This window comes from Geospiza fortis, unplaced genomic scaffold (genome assembly GCF_000277835.1).
Source record: "Geospiza fortis unplaced genomic scaffold, GeoFor_1.0 scaffold172, whole genome shotgun sequence".
Classification (NCBI taxonomy): domain Eukaryota; kingdom Metazoa; phylum Chordata; class Aves; order Passeriformes; family Thraupidae; genus Geospiza; species Geospiza fortis.
In genome coordinates, this window is record NW_005054309.1 from 6,669,012 (window position 1) to 6,690,311 (window position 21,300).

Genomic DNA, 21,300 nt, shown 5'->3' on the forward strand with positions numbered 1-21,300 from the left:
AGAAATCCTTAAATAACCTATGTTGGTATTACTTCTAAGCATGGAAAAAAATCACAATGATTAGTTTTTACCCTCACTGCTGTACTCCATGAGGTGTCCCTCCACCCCCACAAGGAGAGCTACTCATTCCAAAGAAAATGAAAGTCTAAGGCTATATAAATAACTCCTCTCCTTAGCTACTGAGTACCAGCACTTCCTTCCCAGCACTTCCTTCAAGAGTAAGGTTTTGATTTTAGGCTTTTAGCACGTACAGAAGGATTTTGCAGTTACGGTTCTAGCATTTTCTCACATCACCTTCTGTTAACTCTTAAATATTTTTAAGAATTCAAGAGATGAGAATGATAGCACTGAAAATACTTCTTCCCTTGAAATGAAGACTACAAGTGGGAATAGCGCAAAAAGGACGGAAACTCAAGATATTTCACACTCCCTCTCTCAACAATGACTGATGGTGAGAAGCAGCTTTCTTGCTTTTATGTTCTCTTAGAACCGTTTGTTGTGCTCAGTTGTGTGCAATGATTTAAATGGAGTGTTTTCCAAAGGAGGAACTCTTAATTCACTCACCCTCTCCAGAAACACCCAAGTGTGAAAATGCAGTGGCTTTGCTCTGCTCCCAGAAAGAAAAAAAGAGAAAGTGATTCTATGTATTTACTGCACATCAAATACAATATTTCTTAGTCTAAAGAGTGGATCTGACAGAAAGTGAAAGGAAATGTAATTTGATGATTGTAGTGATCAGGGCTGAAAAAAAGAAAATTTGGTTATGCTGTGCATGAAGCCGTGGCAAGCCGATCACTGCATCATCCTGCTGCCACCATGGATGACTGTAAGCCTAAATTCCATGTCACTGGAAACAGAGCACACCCTACCAACAGCGCTGAGAATGGGCAGAGAATTTTGTCACAAGCTTCCTAGAGTAGGTCTGCAAAGCTAGAGGCCCTCACAAATGAGAGCCTTCAGAAAAGCCAAGGTTTCCTCTATGTGCTGGCCCAAAGGCTTTCAGGACTCTCACTTTTACTCAAGAATATTGTTATTTTATAGAATCAATGCAAACAAAGCAGTATCACCCACAGCTAACACTGCTGCTGTCACTCCTTACTGGTAACATGCTTTGTTACACTAGATGCTCTACAAAACGAATGGAAATACACATTTTGGGGTTTGGTTTTTTCTAAAAACTACTGGCCCAGTGTTTCCAAAACATGAATAAGGAGACACAATTATTACATATGAAATTGCAGAGATAATCAAAATAATATCCAGAACTGAAACATAAGAACTGTGACTATGCAGAGTTCCTTCACACAATTGCTGAGATGACTCTGAACCAGGCTCTGTGAACACTTGCTCCTTGATAACCACGTGTTTTAAAGTGCATCACAGGACAGAAGCAGCCAATAAAGTTTCTTGCACTGACCACCTGTCTGGCACCATGGGCTGACAGATTTAACAAATATTTCACCTTCAACAATGGCAGGAGTGCTGGGAGCAAAGGGACAGTGCCAATCCTGTCTGCCTCACGAAACCAGAGGGGCACAGATTCTGATGCTTGTGTAGTGTTGGTGCTTGGGTTTTCTTGATGTTAGTGCTGCTTATTTCTCTGTTGTTCAGAGCAACATGGCTACTTCATTTATCACATGAAAAATGGTACAGCAAAAGGAACAGCACTATTTGGTTTCCCTCTAAATTACAAGCAGTTGTTCAGGCTACAACCTCAATTAAAACATGAGATGGGAGGGAAAAATACTTTCTTCCACAATTAAAATGGACTAAACACAAAGGAAAGGATAACCAGTCTCAAACCCACAGTGAAAAAGGTTTTCAATGCAAATAATGCACTAAATGCAAATGATGCACTAAAAAAAGAGTGAGTGCCAGCAGCAGAGACCTTGCACAGACAGCACTGAGTAGTGAGCAAAGCCCAGGAAAGACTTACTCCATCATTTTATTTCCAACTCTAATTGTGCTAACCACTTTTTCACCAGTTGCAAGGGTGCTGTGGTATAAAACTTCACACAGATGCTAACATCACCTCTTTGGAACTTAGTGAGAAACAAAATATATTTGTTCCCATTTATTTCTAAGCATTAATAATAGGCAATTACTAAAGGGACCAGAAAACACCAAAACACCACTCCAACCTGCAACTCACTGACGTGGACTGAACAGAATTAAGATTTAGATCTTCCAGATCCCAGAGAAGGTTGCACAGAGGAGCAGTCTCCTTTTTCAAAAGCATATCCAGCAAAATGACTGACATGTTGTTCAAGCTCTCCCTAATCCCTTGCTGAGTGAGAAAATCACATGCCAAGGGAATGTATTAGTATGCAGAAAAAAGAAGGATTCATTATTTTTTGTTGTTTTGTTAACAATGTGTACATTATTTTCACAATGCCTGAATTATGGGTAACTGTTCTGTCTCTCTGAGACCTAACTGTCCTCACATGATTGACAAATGTAACACAATGTGACCTATTTTACCTTTTATGACCGTAAGAAAACTCAGAACCTCTCTCCTTCTTCCCTCTCAAAATCCTGATTTAGAAGGCTAAAACAAGACCATTTTCCTCACAGAAGTATTTTTCCCCTCCACAGAAAACAGGTGCTTTGTCAAAATGCAATTTTTGAAGTTCCTTTAAATTCCATTTTCTAATCAGTTTCTGCTCCTCAGTTTTCACTCCCAGAGCATTAGCAACCAAACCTCAAAAAAAAAAGTTAGCAATCAAAATCAGCAATGGCCTCCTGATTCACTTTTAATGTTTTATACTTCCTAGTTAATGAAAATAGGTCTGCAGAAAATAAATAACAACTCAAGCTTCAGCAGCTTCAGACTTGAGCAGCTGAAGGATGAGTGCACAGAAGCCAAAGCTGCAGACACATTACTGTGAAGTTGGTTTGCAGAAGGTGGGAAAAAAGGATTAGTTTCTTCTGTTTCCTTCTAATTTGGTCTTTTCTGTATTCAACAAACTCCTATATTCATTAAACTCCTATAAAGGTCTGGCGCACAGAAGATGGTACTTTTTAATCTGGGGCTATAAATGATAGTAATGCAAAGTATACAAAATATAATAAAAATCCCCCTGCCCTTTGATCCACTTGATTATTTAGGAGAACAGTAGAATTAAACCAGAGCTTTTCAAAGATGCTGTTTGTTTGGCTGAAAAATCTCGTCACAATTTATTTCTACCACCCTTACTTTTGATGAATCTTGTAGTTATAATTGAAAGCAAAGGAAAAATTGCATGACAAAAGTAAGCAGCTTAAGAAAAGGAGAATGGAAGAGGGAGGGAATGAAGAAAGTTTGTCAGCAAGAGAGCTCACGTTATAAATGCTAAAACTAACTCCATCTTGCACAACTAAGAAGTAAATCTTACTATTCTAAGATCACATTAGGAAGCACAGAGTCTAGGAACCTAATACAGGAAATCAAACCTGATCAGCTCTAAATAGGAAAAAAAATCACCATTTTATCCTTACTCTTTTAGAAAAAGCACCTCTTCAAAAAAGGGTTTAGATTTTGGCAAGATGAACACACATCTCTAGATCCATCTAGCACAGCTGGGAAGGGCTGCAGTTTAAGTAGGTCAGCTTGCATTCCAGGCACATATGTAAGCTTTTATAACAAATTTACTATATGAAATACAGTCATTTAACATGGAGATGGATTTTCAAGCCAACGAAGACTTGAATGCTGAAATATCTTCTACCCCAGCAAATACAGAAGAGCCAGGAAGAATCTTAGGAGTGAATCTTCAATCACTACAGATTGCTACAACAGGAGAGCTGTAAAACACACACACACACACACATATATATATAAAGATATACAGCCATGGATATCCTACAGAGAAGCAATAATATGCTACAAAGGACCTCACAGTGTGGGACTGCCCCGTACAGCAGGACAGGCAGCTCCTGCAATCCACACATCCCATCGAGCAGAGCCTGAATCCCTCCAGAATGGAGCAAAGCAACCAAACCCTGCCCTGACACACCATCCACCAGGCTAAACAGGGTCTCTGAAAAACACTTTTGTCACATCCATGGACAAAGGAGGGCACAAACTGAGCAGAAAAGCCTCTGAGCTGATATTCCCACAGCCATTTATTACTTTTCTAGCCAGCAGACTTGCTGCCCCCTTGTGCCAGGTGTTGTTGTCTCCTGACAAAGCTCTGGTAGGCCATTCCCTTCACTGGCCCCACTGATGCCTTTGCTTTGATTGTAAAATTAAGAGCCAGACACAGTTAAGGGATAGAGGGTTTTTACCTGGGTATTTAATAAGGATTTTTATGGTGCAACAATTTGCCAAGGTGGAACACATCAAAATGCACACACATGGTAGATCATGGATACAATTTTATAGATCTTGCAAATTAGCTTATCTAACAAAAATGCCCTAATGAGAGCTTGAATGAATAGCATGACATCTCCCTAACCCAAAGTACTCCCCCCTAGATGGGTTTAATCCTAGTTTGCAGGATGTGTTTTAGAGGGGACCTTGGCTTTTTAAGATAGCATAGGGTTTTCTTGCCTCCAGCTGTGAGGTCTTTGGGATGTTTGGTCTTCTGGCCTAACAGAATAGCAGAACTATGCTAAAATATCAGATTTAAGGAATTACAAGTATGCATGCTAAAGGTACTTAGCATGCTTAATACATAAGAGGTATATATATAAAAGGAAAGGTAAAAAAATCATCATGGCATCACCACAGTAGGAAGGTCTCCAGTATTTCCTGCTCCATCTCTGTTTCCTGCTCCATAAAAAATGGAAATCAGCCCCTGCAGGGGCACCCACAGGGGAACAAGCAGCTTTCCTTGCTGCTGGCAGGCTGCAAGGTGAGCACAGGCTCCCTGACCCAGCTGCTCCATGCAGGGCACACGTTCAGCTCAGCACAGCCCCCATCCCACCAGGGACGGTGTTCACAGGGGTCTTGGAAAGAGGGAAGAGATGAGGATCTGACTCCATGTTTCAGAAGGCTTCATTTATTATTTTATGATATATATTACATTAAAACTATACTAAAAGGATAGAAGAAAGGATTCCATCAGAAGGCTGGCTAAGAATAGAATAAGAAGGAATGAATAACAAAGGCTTGTGTCTTGGACAGAGAGTCCGAGCCAGCTGGACTGTGATTGACCATTAATTATAAACAACCACATGAGACCAATCACAGCCACCTGTTGCATTCCACAGCAGCAGATAACCACTGTTTACATTTTGTTCCTGAGGCCTCTCAGCTTCTCAGGAGAAAAAATCCTAAGGAAAGGATTTTTGATAAAATGTGTCTGTGACACCCATGTCCTCTCCAGGGACAGCCTCGCACATCACACCTGCTCACAGCCCCCTGCAGATGCAGCACAGCCCCTCAGTCTGCAGCAAAGCACATTCCTTTGGTTTTTAACCAGCAGGCTGCAGGATCAGATGGGCAGGCACGGGGACTGCACAAAGCCAGGCCGAGGTTCTGCCCAGCACCATCTCTGCATCCAAGTTGTGCTCCAGACTGAATAAATGCCTCCTTTTTCCAAACTAGTTGTTAGATCAATTATTTACTATAAGTAACTCCCCATACAAAGCCTTTCTAGTGTGGAATAACACTCTTCATTGCTGTTTGCATCTCTGAATCAGCTTTGCAGTACTGCTAAAAAACAGAAGGAGCTCTATTTTTCCAGAGAGAGTAAAGGCAGCAAGATCTTATTCTCCCCAACTGAGGGGAAAAAAAGACCAATTATTTTTAGATTAGCACTGTTTTCCATTTCTCCCCAAATCCACAATAAAGTTTTATTTTTCCCAATTCCAGTTGCAGTGCTGTACTCTTAGAAAACACAGCTGTTGGCTTGGTATTTGCTTGTATGCAGTTATTGCATTGCTTCTTATATTTTCACATGGATTTTTTAAATACAGAAACAATATAGGAAATTAGATCTAAAAATGCATCAACCATGACCCTTTTTTTCCCCTGTTGTATCATATGCTTTCACTAATAAATTGTTTCCATATCTCAAATGGAGAGGATATTATGTAACACAAAACAGCATAGAATCCAAAATGAAGGATGAGAAGTCAATTTTGTGTCCATAATTAAGAAAAAGAAATCAGACTCTCATTTTCCTACAGTGCTCATGATACACACAAATAAAGTAATTTTTTTTAATTCCTGTCTGTTCTGGGTTAAACTTTCCATGACTTTCTGTGTTTCAGTTCCATAAGAAATTAAGCAGTCCTACAGAAATTACTACAATATGGGCCAGTAAAAGAAGATTAGAATCCTTGCAAAAAGTAAGTTGAAAGTGTCAAAACTGGCTGATTTGAAGCATCATAGTGTAAGTTTCCTTAACCAACATTTCAATGTAACCAATGTTTTAACAGATCAGTAATACTGAAATTTCCTAAGACAGCAGCAGGCATTTCAATAGAATGCTGAAAGCATTTAATATACTCCACTCATATTCCTTACAACATGATGGACAAAAAGGTTTTAAAGTTTAAAATTATTCCATTTGAATTGCAAATAAAAGAACATTTCTGGTAACATGGTAGAAGTTGGTTGTGCTTTTTTAAACAGAAATGTATTGTACAGACAGAATAATACAAACTGCCCACAGTTAGAAAGAAAAAAAAAACTTACTTATTGTCTTGGTTCAATTATAAGTATTTTTAAGGTATTTTGCTATATTAGAATCTGCTATAGGGGAGTAAGCAGCCAGCAATTTAGACACTTTGGACATGAACAGATTAATCTTAAAATTTTAATCTTTTCCTTCATCGATACAGCAGATTAAAGCCCAGCTTCAAGGCTTTGGGTCCAAAGTTTCTGTAACACCAGTGCAGCTGCAGCTCCCTCCATGCTAGTGGTTAAATTTGGGTTAATACAATTCTATCCACAGACAATCACACGTGCAGATGATGAGAAAGAGCAATCTTGCCCCAGACCAAGGTTGCCCTAAAGAATACAAGTTACCAGTCCAGAGCAGTTTATCCAAACTTTCCCATGAATCATCATGAGCTAGGAAACATTTCTCAATACCCTGTAGCAAACTCAGGGCTTGTAATACAAGTATAAACCATTAAAAAGATAAATAGTAAGTCAGATGCAGCAGCCTGCAAGAGAAAGAAGGAGAAAGACCATTTTGTTAATGACAATGGCCTCAAGGCTTTGGCTATCCACACTGAAACTTTTCAGACCTTTCACCTGATTTCTGAGGATCTCCAGTTACAAGGAAGCAGTTCCACACAGCTGGCTGCTGCTGTCTGGCCTCTGTGTGTTTGCTTGGGGACAGAGAAGGAGAATGGATTGTACAGAAAAAAAAAAGTTAGATGAAAATGCTGATAAAAATCAGATTATTGTTCCAAGTCTGATAATTACAAAGCCTGCAGTAAATTTAATAGATTTCTTTGCAAATTCCATCAATACATTTCCATGCAAACAGTGTTTTTTGACAGCTGGTCAGGTTTCACACTATGCCAAAATACTCTACAGTTTCAGCTGTAGGAACAACTATTAACAAAAAGCTTGAACTCAACAAGAAAAAAGGGAAGCAGGCATTTGGCAAATGACAATTGCTCTTACCAGTAAGAGAGAGGTGTTTGATTTTTTTTTTTTGTTTAAGAATCCCCAAAATGATACAATTGTAGATATACACACCCTTTAACCTCACTTTTGCCTTGTGTGAGAAATGGGCCAAAAATGCCAGGTAGCTCTTTTGTCCAACAGCTCAAAACAAGAACCCAACATGTTTCCTACAGCTTTGATCTCATCATTAGGCACCAAAGCTGTTTCTGAGAAACAGAAGAGCAAAGAAAATTACTTGAACTGTTCAAAACACACTGGGTTATGCAGCCTCTTGCACCTTTTTCCTTAATAATTATCTCCATATAAAACAAAAATAGTTACTGGATCAATGTTCACTTGATGACAACAACGTTCACGGGGTAATGTCCATGTACTTTCCCAGAAGTCTTCTAGGGAACACCAAATTAATACCACATCCCTAAGGAAACACCACCTATGCACAACCCTCCTGCAGCACAAAGAGAGATCCACTCCTCATGCTGACACCTGCGTTCAAAATCCATTTGAATTGTTTAAGAATAACTTGTACAAGGTCAAGTCTGTCAGAATCCTCAGTGTGCTCTCAGCCTGACATTACTTCTGTGTAAGAAGGGAAATAAAGCAGATGTGTCACTTTAGAGCTGTGTTTAACCACAAAAAGGCTTCTTCTCAGGGCTGCAATTATAACACAAACTCAAGCTCATTATCTTTTAGCACTAATGATAATTTTCAGAGGGCTCTCAGACTAAGAAAACAGAACTTTACATGGAATTAGGTCTAAGAGCTCTCAATTTTAGGCAAATATCTTCCTAGACACAGCTCTCATCTTGAAAGCACAATAATGCATGGGACAGGAAGCACACATTTTCTTCCTTTAAGTAAAACACTTTATTTGCTTCTATTCCTCTTGTGTTTCTTTCTAGAAGTGTGAAATACACAGAGACAAAACACATAAGATACAGATCTAAACCAGCCACGATGCATATTGAGGATAAAGTGTGCAAACCCTCAGTAATCCTTCTTCATGAGCTCAAGAGATGAGCCAGTGTCAACTCCTATGCAGTGACAAGGGACCTCAGTGCATCCTCCCAGGTTGCCAGGCAACCGTTCCCGTATCCTTGGCTTTATTCATCAGCCATTAAGCACCATCAGGCTCCCTTTCTTTTCTCCCTCACACAGGCTCCCACTCTCAGAGATGGATGAAGGGGAGGGGGGAGTTAAACAACACGACTTTCTTTCCAAGCAGAAGCAACATTCTGAGTTTTAATAGCTCAGAGGTTTTAGCCAATTTACACAACTCAGGTAATTGCTTTGTAGTGAAAGGTTCAGCATGATTGCAAGGTATGGCTGCATTAGGAAGAGGGCTCTGTTAAAAGCTGACATTAATGGACATGTAATATTATTAGACGACGATGATCTCGTGCTGACAGTACTAAATGCCCTTTGAATTTGTAAAAAATAAAGCAACAGATGACATTTTTTTTAAACCCAGAAGAACAGCATTCACCATGAGGAAGTGCTGCTCTAAACCATATCAAGATAAATAAAAACCAATTGATCTCAGAAGCAGAACTATCTTTAACTTATTCCAGGGAAACAAAGCAGTACTTCAGCCACTGGAGGTACTGATCCAGTCCTTAGTGCAAATACACCCCACCTCTGGACCACTTATCTCTCTGTAATTCTCAAGCCCCAGGTTCACTTCCACTGGCAGCACCAGCAGGGCAGTCCTGCAGCCCAGACAGAGCTGGGCAGTGCAAAAGAAGGGGAAGATTTCTCTCCTCCCAGCCCAGGTTGGCTCCAGCCAGAGCAGCTCTCACTCAGCTCCTCCCACAGCATCCCAAGTGTCCCCAGTGGCACAGGGCAAGTGGCAAGGCCATGCTGGGGACAGAGGGGAGGACACAGCTCTTTCAGGTAAAGTCCACTCTTGCATCACCTTATGCTGCCACCAAATACCCAACAGCTACTGAATCTGATTTGGTTCTAGAAGTACCTGACACTTAGGGCAAATCTTGGGCCTTTAAACCAAATACACAACTGAGCAAACTCTGACAGAGAGTATTTCCAATTTATTGTGCTCCTGGGATGTGGGTCTATGGCTTGTGCCAGTATCACAACCCCAGTACTGAGATATGAAGTGGCAGAAGATGATTTCTGTGATGTCTATGTGCATTGGTTAAATTTGGGGCAAGTTTTGGTTGAAAATAAAGGGTTTTGGGTAAAGCAACCTCACTGGTGCCTTCATCCACAGACACAGCAGGGCATGTAGAATCAAGAAGTTCCAAACACTGAAAATTACCCATTCTGAGTGATTTCAATGAAGGAACAAGACATGCTACACATTCAAATCAGGTAAAACCATGATAAAGGACACTTAGTTGAGATTAAGAATACTTAGCTGTACGCACAGGTAACTAACTGTTCATAAAGTTTTTAAAAGAATTCTTTTCTGCAATGATTTCACAAACAAAACAAGCTTGCCACAGCAAGTTAAACAATTCTGGAGGAGAAAGGCTAAAAATATGCAGTTAGAGGATACATTTTCCATATACATGAGAAATCAAAGCATATACATATATAATGAAAGCTGTAGAGTGCTGAAAATTAGTCTCTGGTTTGGCTCTTACTTTCCTACAGATATTTAATTACCCCTTCATCATTTTCACTGCCTTGCTCCCTATACCAGGAGTATGGTACCATGAAAGGAAAATTAAGAGGAAGAAAAATGTGAATTACCATTCTACCAATTTTGTTTGCAACTGAGCTCCCGACATACAGAAGCTGAGAGCTGCAACCTGATTTTCAATTATTTATACTTTGTTGCCTTTTTAATTTCATATTTTCCATTCAATTAGAATGATCTCTCCCTTCATATGCATATTCAATTTTCAGACAAAAACAGACAGTTAGCAAGGCAGTATGTAAGACACATAAGCATTCATGCCACTGTCATTTCTTTTAATTACTGAAGCCATACTCAAATTACTGGCTTATGCTTACACTTTGACTAAATTTTAAGTTTTGCAGCTTAACTCCTTAAAATACTATTTTTTTATTCTGAGCATATGATATCCTCACATTTGTTCCAAGCAGAATAACAACCATGATGAGAAGAAAAGTCAGAAGAGGTTTTTGTTCATTTACCTTAAAGCCAAGAAGGGATCAGCTTTGTGGAGATTTTGTCACGAAGGCATATTTTCAATCTGGCCTCTACACTAATTCTCTGCAAAAGAGGGATACATCACATTTTATAATACCACTCATTGAAACAGAAAGCTGATCATTTGCAATGATGCAAATTGTAAATATAAATAGAAGATGCATTTTCCTGACACTGCAGCAAAGTAGAACATATTTTGAAGCATGATGGTACTTAGGAAATATTTTTCTTACTTAAAGAAACAAAATATCTGCCTAAAATGTTAAAATCAATGTCCTTGTACCCAGCAAGGTCTGTTTCATGAAGACTCATGACTCCTCAGCAGGGAATTTGTGGTGGCACTTCTGCTATACTACAAAACACTGGACAACAAACAATTGCCTTTGTTATCCATCAGTAAACAGGAATTGCTCTTATTACAAAAAACAAACAACACTGATATTATCATCATTTCAATATTTCACCTATTTCCCAGTAGCAACCTCATTATCACCCATATAAATCTCCCTCCTTCTTTAATGAAATTCAGTTGTCAATGTGTTCCTTCCTTAAGCAAAACAAGGTAGTTCAGTACATATTTAAACAGTCTCTGTGCATATTACTGAAGTTCAGTCCTAATCAAGGCTTATTATAGAGATTCCACAGATTGCTCCACTAATAAGCAAGCTTCCATTGCTGCACTCCATAAATTATAAAACAAAGAGGGAAAAGGACCAATAGCAACCAACTTTCGTCATAACTTTCTGTAAACACAACCATATCAGTAAAGATAATTTAAAAAAATAAAAAATAAAAATGCACTGTGACTGTTGAAGGAAAGACTGTGGCACCCAGTGCCAAGGTCTGGTTCACTCTGGACCTCCAAGGTCTTTTCCAACCTCATTGATTCTGTGACTTCTTTTCAATGTCCAGAATGCAGAACCCACCCAGCTCCTCATTACTCCATTTTATAGCACCACAACCAGCACTAATCCAAATAAACAAATAACACACTGAACTAGCAGGAGTTTCATCTCCCACACACTTGGCTTTAATATAAATTTTACTGATTTTACAGTTAGAACAGAAATACCAATGTTAGATTGGGATGCTCAGAGCTTTGTACAGCCAAGTAAAACTAAGAGAAAAATACCAGTCCTAAAGAAAATTCATGTTTTGCCTCTTCAGAAACCCAGTCCCCTCTTCACAAAGGCAGTTGAAAATGTAGTGCAGCAAAGCAGCAAAAATTTAAACTGAAGGATGGATTTACTGGGTTTCAAAAATTACATTTCCTTGACAATACAATATTGTACTACTCTTCTGCAAAAAGAACACCTCTAGACTATACAGCCCCTGTAAGTATATCTTACATTCATGGTCTGACTGGACAAGACAAAAGGAAGATGAAAAAAATAACAAAAAAACCCAGTCTTTTCCCTGGACCAGAAAAAAAACTTATTTGCTCACAGTCTCAGATAAAAGCTTCACGTTACAACATTTTATCTTTTTTACAGTTTTACTGCTCAAAAGATGAACTATGAGATTAAATCCAACTTTCTATTAAGCTCTAGAGACAGTCACATGCCATGCAACTCATAAGGCTTCAGAGTTTGGACACAGTAGTAGATATTGAATATATGAGGGAGGCATTTCAAAAAGGCATTAACACTAATAGGGCTTACATATGTGTATCAAGGGAAGAATAGCTGCTAAGTTATGACACTCCTCAGTCCTGACCCAGAGGTACAGAAAGAAGCTGTCTGTATAATTCCACTGAATTCTGAGAGATTCTCCTAAATTCAACCACTTAGAAGACTGATTTATTTTTTTTTTAGGCATTTACTGGAGAGGAAAAGAAGGGAGGGGGGAAAAAATGTCAAATCATACACTAATCACTCAAACATGGTTGTGTTTTACCAGTTTGAAGAACAAGTACAGGGGCAAATTTAGCAGACACAGAATGGGGGTTGTTTTGTTTATTTAGTTGAAAATCACTGGGAAAAAAAAATCCCAGAGTGAACAATTCCACAGAACATCAACAGATTATAGTTTTGTCCTGTCTCTCACATTTGGACATGCAGAACACTTTAGGTTTTTTCTGTCATCATGTCTAATAACTGCAGGCTCCCACACCCCTACACCTTCTAGATATACAGTTTAAAAGGAGCAGAACAATTTGTTGACATAGTAACAATAAGATTCAGGGAACTGAAAATAAAAGGTCATGTTTCAATTTTACCAGCCAGGGCCATTTATTTCATTAGTGACCACCTTCCTTGGCAGTAACAACTATGTTCATCCATGCCACCTATATATAACTTTTATGCAGCTAGCAAAGGTACAGATAATGACTCTGAAGTAATTTCAGTAGGGAAGCCTGAGGAAAAATATTCCTGTACACAAATCCTGAAGAGATTGTTCTCTCCTCAACAAAGTTTATATTTGAGAAGGTAAGTGTTTCTTGCTAGGAGAGAATATTGCAAATTAGAGCAGAAATCCCATTTCACTTAAAATTGTAATTCCTGTGTTTCACATGAGGCTCAGAATTGAGTGGGTAGAGAGGGCAGGGAGAGGAAGGAGGGACACAAGGATACAACAGCTCTTGGATTAGATGTTGCCACTTTCGATCCATCATCGCATTTTCTCAGATTATGAAAATGAATTTTTCCCAGTAGTACATTTCACGCTTGACAGATTACAGATCAGTTTACACATTCACAATTGGAGCACTTGGATTTTACAAAAGTTCAGGTCTTTTGAGACCAGCATTTGTTATATGGTTTGACATGAGTCAAGAGAAACACTCTATGAGACAATGCCAGAGACACTTTCTGGCAATGAAATGGGTAAAGTCACAAACCCTCTAATGATCTCTGCAGCCAGCCTGAATTTAACACATTTTCTTTGACTTTACAGCTGGCTCAGAAAGGTCATTAGACTATTATATCTACTGTTATGTAGAGCAGCACTATACACATGTAAAGTTTCTATAGCAACACTTTCTTAATTCACTCTTTAAGCAAAACACCAATTAGCTTTTTATTATAGCCAATTAAAAAAATCTGCACACTAATTGACAACCTCTCTACACAGAATTTAAGCTTATGCAGAGGAAAATTGCAGTAAAATTTTTTTATGGTAATAGCTTACTTCCTATTCTCCCCTCTTAACAGAACAGTAAATTATTTGCGATCGGTGCTGAACATCTATTTTCCAATCTAAACCATTCAGACACAGAAGTAACCTATCCTGATATGCTTTAAACCTGAGGAGAGCCTGAAGATCACAGATTTCAAAAAGGCATCAAAAATGTAATCAGCTGACTTATTTCTGCATTGCAGGAAACTGGGCATTGGCCCCTGCACCTGGAGATCATGCAAGAGGCAGCCAGCAAAGTGTTTCTCTTTCAGAGCAGCCAAGCGTGTTGAGCCAAGTGAGAAAGATGGCAAAAAAACCAGTACCACAAGTCAAATTTAGCGGGGCAGAAAAGACATTTTCATTTCCTTCTTAGTACTTAGTGTTGGTTTTCTCAGATGTCTTCTGCACAGCTGGTGATGACAGCTTCTTTGTATGTCACTTCAAGTAGCAAATATCAAGACATATTAGTCAGAAACCAGTCAGTGAACACAGTATAAAAGGGAATACAACATGATGCAGCGTATCAGAAGAAATAGTCAACAAGAGAAGTTAAACCATCCTTTTTTTTTCGTAAGATCTTCTGCAGGAAGCTGAATAAAAAACATCGTTCCCCTTACAGTTCTTCCATGCGAGGTGTCGGGATTCACCTTTCTAATAAATAAATAAATACGCACAGAATGAGGTGGCAGATGGCTCCTCTGACAAGCTCAGCATGCCCCAATCAAGAATTAATGGTACTTGAGGTATCAGTAGGTCTGCTGATTCTTAAGGACACAGTACAGAAACTGCTCCTATTCTCATCATCTTATTTACACCCGCTGTCCTATTGTGCAGTATTGACACTGAGGCATCTCACATGTTCTGTGGGGAAACCAAGAGTTTCCCTTGAAAGGCTGACATGGAGAAAGAGGGATTAGAGTGGTGTTTCAAACCTGCACCTGTAGAGGAGAGATCAAGATATCCACACAGGTGAAAGAAACCACTGTGTGTAACCTTGGGGCTGCTGCAGCCTGCAACAGGTCTGGACACACGCTCAGGCTCTCCAGTACTCAGGGACACCAGAGATAAGGGACAAGAGCCAAGCAGCAGAGCTACAGGCTTTCATCCTCAGTTCTTTAGGGAGGTAAACTCCCAAATGCAGTTCCCTGAATCCCCAGGAAATGGGAGCATTTTCAAGTTCCAAGTGCAAAGTGCCCACTGTGAGATGCAGAGCTCTACCTCCTGCAGGGAGACTGTCTCAGTCCAAGGCACAGTGTTGCACACAGAGCAGGTACTAACTCAAACTAATGTCATCATCTGCTGTCCCGAGGCTTTGAAGCTTTCTCCTCTAGTAAACGCCTGTGACCAGCACCTCACCAAAATGTGGTCAGTTCACCCACCCCTGCAGAGAACATCTCTCCCTTCTCTGCCCTCCACTGAAGGAGAGCAGCCCATGGCCCAAAACAAGATCTGTCAGTAAAAGTGATGCAGAAGTGAATACTTGAGAGTACCAGAGCAACCAAGTAAGCTTTTTTCTTCTTTTTTTTTTTTTCTTCCCATTTTTTAAAGCTATCTGCACTGGCATCTCAAGCCATTTGAAATTTCAGCCAGTCAGTCTGCCCTGCCAGTTAAATATTACACAGACACAGAGTGCATTCAAGGAGAAGGTCCAGGGCAAAGTTTAAAGGCAGCTGGCACTTATTGGCAGCAGTCAGGATCCCCTTCAGTTGCTTTTCAGGAATGCACATTTCCAGGATCAGGAAGGCTCCAGCTGGTGACAGTCACTTTTCAAATACATCAGCACCAGGTATCCCTTTCCTGCTGTCCTCCCTGATGTGCTCCTTGCCCAGGCAGCCTGCTCTGAGCAGGCACAGCCATGTGGTCAGGCGGCTGCTGTGTGATGTGAAAACCCTCGAGGGACTACAACAACAGATATGATTGCTGGCACTCTCATCCCTGCCAAGAAAACACCTTCAGTGGCCTAAAGCATGAACCCAAGCCAGCTGTGCAGCCGTCCCAGCCTTCGTAAAAGCAGACAGTTCACAAATCAGCATCAGGCAGGTAGAAGCTTCTCCCCCATATTCCCTGTTATCAGGATCACCACTCAAAATATCTTCATTAAAAGAGCAACTTGCACATCCAGCTGCAGACAGAAGACACAGAGCTATGTGCCACTTTAAGACCCCAGAAAAAAACAATTTTTTCTTGCATTGACTTTTTTCTACTGTTTTGCAGCAGAGCTGACTGCAATTAAACTGTCTTTGTTTAAGCATAAAAGCTCATTTCTGTTATTGCCAAGAAGTAATGGGATGGCTTTGTTGCTTCTGTAAATTACTCACCCACTGTTACAATCTACCATAGAACTAAAGCAAATTAAAACAATAGCCAAGGCATCACTGAGAGCAAAGATTTTCAACAGTTTTGAAAGATCCTTTTTGACTCCTTTCATTTACTTTTCTGCTTTTGAGACACATAAAACACAGAAGCATGATTGCCGTAAATTTTGATAACTACCATAGATTTCTCCCACTCTCTCAATGAAGGAAAGTATTTCAGAAAAACCTTCCATCCAAATTTATCTTTTCAATTTCTGCACAATCCCGTGTTGGCAATAATATGCACCCGTTACACTGGATGATGAAAAGAAGAATTTAAAGGAAACCATAATTTTCCTGCAGCATTTTCTAACCTCGGAAAAGAGGACTTTCTCAATCTCATGTCTGGACACAGAACCTGAAAGTAAAATTCCTACACAAAAGATAATTTTCTGTCCTTGGATCTTGGTGAAGAAAGAAAAGCATCAACTTTATGACCTGCTACACTTCAGTAATCTGAAATTACTACCCTCAAACCTAAGAAAATGCAGTTTTATTACTAGTTTTAATAATATTTATATATTATTAAATATACATGATGAAATGTTATCCAAATAATGCTATTTTATCACTGCTCTAATTCTTGGTATTTGTACAGCAAGACCTCTGACTTGCAATCAGATCAAACAGGTAATATGGAAAGGATCTCCTTCCCTTGTGTTTTGACAATTTACTAGAAGACTGAAAGTTAAGGGTAGCTTCAATATTTATAAAATTCTAACCCTAAATTCCAAATTGCCACATCTGTAAGACCTGAAATCAGGAACTCTGAGTAAACAGAACAGGTGAGTATTATGATCACCATCAAGTTCTCAAGCCATGGCATGACAGAGAAATTATTGTGTCTTTCTAACTTTCATATAGGTCTCCTGGAACTCACACTTTTTTAATCAGGCCAAATAAATACAACAAATCTCCAGTCCTGCTACTGAAAATGGCCAGTTCATATCTGAAGGATACAATACATTTTCTATTTTATCATTTTGGGATTCATTTAAAAGACCTAAACATATGCTAGGTTGACCTGGAAAAGAAGGAAGCATGTCCAAGGATCCCACAATTTCACAGTCAGGAAATTCTGGCCAATTAAAACAGAAACAAACACTGAGGAAAATACAATTAAATGCCTCTGTGGAAGAATAACACTGTTAAAACAACCCAGTCAATCTCCCTCTTCCTATTTCTTTCATCCAAACCTTCCAGGAAGCATCTAGACAAAGTAGTTCTCACATCTTCTATTAGGGGAAGAGCAGCAAGTATTTGTATTATATGCACGAGAAAAATCAATAGGTGCAGCTGAGATCTCAGCAGCACGCGCAGTTTGATGGATACACTGCTCTGAGGAGTGCCAGGGGACAGCTGGGCATCAAGGACAAATGTCAATGCTGCCACCAGCCCTGGCAGCACCCGGGGCATCCACGCTGCACCTCAGCAAAGGGCTGGGAGAAAGAAGAGCCACTACATGAGGAGAAACACAGAGCTTATGTTGGCCTTTTGCTTTGTCTTTGAGATAAGAACTCCAACAGTTTGCCTTTATATATTCAGATAAAAATAACTGAATATCTACCACTCAAATTAAAGGACACAGATGGCTGCTTTGAACTGAAAGAAAAGGCCAAAGACACCGGCCTCAGTTACAAAGTCCCCTAAGAATAAGCAGAATGTTGTACCTTTGTTGGGTGGAAGGAGCTGTTATCTACCTTCCCTGCTCCTAATGGGATTCCCTGGGGTCTCCTTTTCATCACTTTCAAAAGGTCAGTCTTTGTCTCCAAGTGCTTCTTGTCAATGTTAAAGCCACATTCTGCTCTTTGATACCGAGATAAAAGAAATATCTGCTGGCTTGGACCACCACAGACTGAGAAAAAGCCCCACTGCAGTGTTTCAAAGCAGCAAGTGCATAACACGAGATGACCAAGGGAAGGAAACACTCTGCAGGAGAAGAAAATAACTCGCCGTGATAAACTCGGTGACACATTTCACTTTCAGCCTGGTCCAAAATGCACGGAAGTTTGCAGAACTTCTGTTGATTTTAACAGGTTTGGGAATATGTCCCTTACGCCCGCTGAAATTATATCAGGAAAGGAGTATCAGTTTATCAGGTTTAGTGGGCACACACGACACATTTCATCTTTAAGCTTCTCTCCTTTAAGGAAAAGGAAGGTTCGCATGCTCAGGGGATTCAGACACAAGAAATAAAGCAAATGAGAGGGAACGCAGATTTCTCAGCGGGAGCACAAAGACAACAGGTTCATCTTCAAAAGGGTTTGTATTTTCTCCCTCAGCATAAATAAAAAAAATACAGATAATATGCATTTTATTTTTACTTGTATTCTCATCAAGATTCATCCCAGTTGAAAAAGAAGGTATGTCTCTCCATATAAATAGATTAAATCATAAAAAAGTAGCAAAAAGTCAATTTCCAGACTTTATAACTATTTTCATCTAATAATTTGTATTTTGCTACTGCTAAGATCTAGACCTCACCAAAACCAGGTTTATATAGCATGACTGTAGATAATCATCTGCCAGCATTTTTATATAAATTCCTTATATCAGCAGGCTTCATAAATTGAAAATTATATATATATATATATTTCTTATTTTTTTTCAAACAGAAACATTGTGAAGCCCAGGGATTTTTTTTTAAGTAAGGAGAAAAAACTGATCCACACATTCCCATCTTGCCCCAGCACACAACAAGCCAAATTCCAAAAATTAAAACAATTCTTGGCCCATCAGCAAGGGCTGAGCTGCTGTGTGAAATGTGCTCATCACTGCACTTTTCATCCTCCATCCTCCAGTTCTCCCCTGGCTGAGATGGGAGAACTCAGGGGCTCCATGGAAAAGGTGACTTTAGCACCCAGCAAGTTCAAAACCTTCTCCTGTGTCCAGGGAATCACAGAGGGTGTGTGAGGCCAGGACAAGGAAATTCAGCCCCATGCCAACAAAGAGTACAGTGTCAGTTAGGATACATTTTTGTCTAATAAAATGATTTTTGGTGTAGAGATGCACCAAGCAGTAACCAACGAGCTCGTCCAGGCACATCACACACAGCAGCAGCTCAGAGCTGGGTGCTAATGAAACCTGACTGCATTCAAGACACTTATCCTGAATTATGTTGGGTCTCTTTGCAGAGAAGGACAGAAATGACACACCGAGCAATGTATCAAAGGCCTTTTTTTACTGCCTATTTTTATTGCATATTCTTTTTTATACGGTTTTACAGACCTCGTGTGTGAATCCAATTGGTTAATAGCTTTTTTGCCAATCACTCCATTGGTTAGTAAAAGGTATTATCCTTGTCCATCAAATTTCTCTATTCTTAAATTGGTTCAATATTTTCTCCACTGATTCTCATGGGATAGATTTTATGCAGGTGCTAGTTGTTTTTCACCCAGGAATAGATTGTTATGTTAATGAACTGTTCACACCAGGATGGTTTTCACATAGGAACTTGCAAAGTGCTACCTTCACTTAGAAGACATGACAGGCCACTGATCTAACACAGCAGGCCTGCTTTTATGAGGCCTTTCTTTTATCATTTTTCTGCCTTACTGCAACAGTTGGGTATTCCTGCCCAGCCCTAAATTGTGCTCCCTCATCCCACCCTTCAGGAGCCACCACAGCTAAGGCATGCTGTGTTTTCACCAAGGGGTGCACAGGGAGGAGAGCCTTTTCTTCCCCTCAGAACCCCTCCTGAGACACAGCCTCAGCAGGGCTGGCCCTCCTCCTCCTCAGGATCAGGGGCACTCAATGCCATGGATTCACCAGCAGAGAAGATGCCAGACCTGATTCTGCCTGGAATTTCATGGCTAGGACATGCCATGGATGTGGCATCTACATCCCAGGTCTACCCCTGCCCAGACAATCTCTGGAATTCTCAGCCTCAGACCATTGGCATCTTCTGATCTTCATCCTCCTTAGATAATCCTGGTTTAGGGATATCCACCTGGTCAGCCACAGCACTAGCAGCCTGCCATCTGTCCAAGGTTAGAGGGAAAAACAGGAGCTGATTCATTTTGAACAGTTCAGCTACACTGAGTTTTGCTGACTTATTATTGGTCAGCATATTTATTATGCTAGATATAAATAAAACATTAAACATTGTACTCAAAATATCCAAAATAGCCTGCAATTCTCCTATTTCCTGCGCAAATTAAATGAGTTTTTGCCCCAGTAGCTTTTGCTTTTTTTTTTATTATTAAAGAACTAACACAGGGAGAAGTCACGACTATGCCTAAGCTATGCCTTTTTAAGGGGAAAAAAATAAAAAAATAAAAAAGGGAATAGCCATGGGATGACACAAACAAACTTAAACTAGTGCTATAAGCTGAATTTTCTGCCATTGCTGCTGTTGCATTATTTTGGTAATCTAATTAACTTCTGATGTTGTCAAATGCAAAATCAGAACGGGTTTGCACAATGAGTACTAACACATAGTAGTAACACAATTACACCAATTTCTTTTAGCCTGTGTTGTTAAATACTCCCAAAGACCAAGGGTAAAAGTTATATTTTACAGCAGTGATTATGAATTCCAGTAGTCCAGAAGACAAATATTGCAGATGGTGTCCAACAACAATATGTAATTCTGAAATCTCATTTTCTTGCTTTCTAAGTAAACCCACTGCACTACTGCAATGTATGTTTGCAGTTTGCTGCTAAACTTAGCTGTGTCACCAGCAAGTATCAATAAAGATCCTACTGATTTAAGACTATGCATTGCTAAAAGTCAATGTTCCAATAAGTGGGACAGAGGCAACATGAGAATTGCAAAACCCTACTTAGTTGAGCATCTAAAGCAAAAATCCCATCCTAAGCCATTCTACAAAAGAATGATCTTCAAAGGGAGAGCAAAGCTAAACAAGGCAGAACAGATAAATTGGCTAATAATGCAAAACCAACATTCTTGTTCATGCCTGCAGAAACAAAACAAAATCATCCTAATACCTGTACCTATTCTATTCTGAAATAATTTCTTTAACCAGTGGCAGATCTATCTTGCCTCGTTGAAAGGCCAGGCAATGATGACTTGTTGGGTGAGTCAGGAGCAGTCCCAGTGGAAGTGGAAGCTGCTGAGGTGTTGTAGAGAGCAGGTCAGACACAGCCACCAGCAGCAG

The 21,300-nt window shown here is 39.7% G+C and overlaps 1 protein-coding gene across 1 annotated transcript in view; it reads right to left on the reverse strand.

Moving 5' to 3' along the window:
• Window positions 1–21,300, reverse strand: part of NAALADL2 (N-acetylated alpha-linked acidic dipeptidase like 2) — a 421,140-nt gene that overhangs the window by 302,484 nt on the left and 97,356 nt on the right. The window contains exon 3 of the mRNA XM_031055528.1: window positions 10,694–10,772. The gene's annotated coding sequence lies outside the window, so the exon portion shown is untranslated. The remainder of the gene's footprint in view (window positions 1–10,693; window positions 10,773–21,300) is intronic.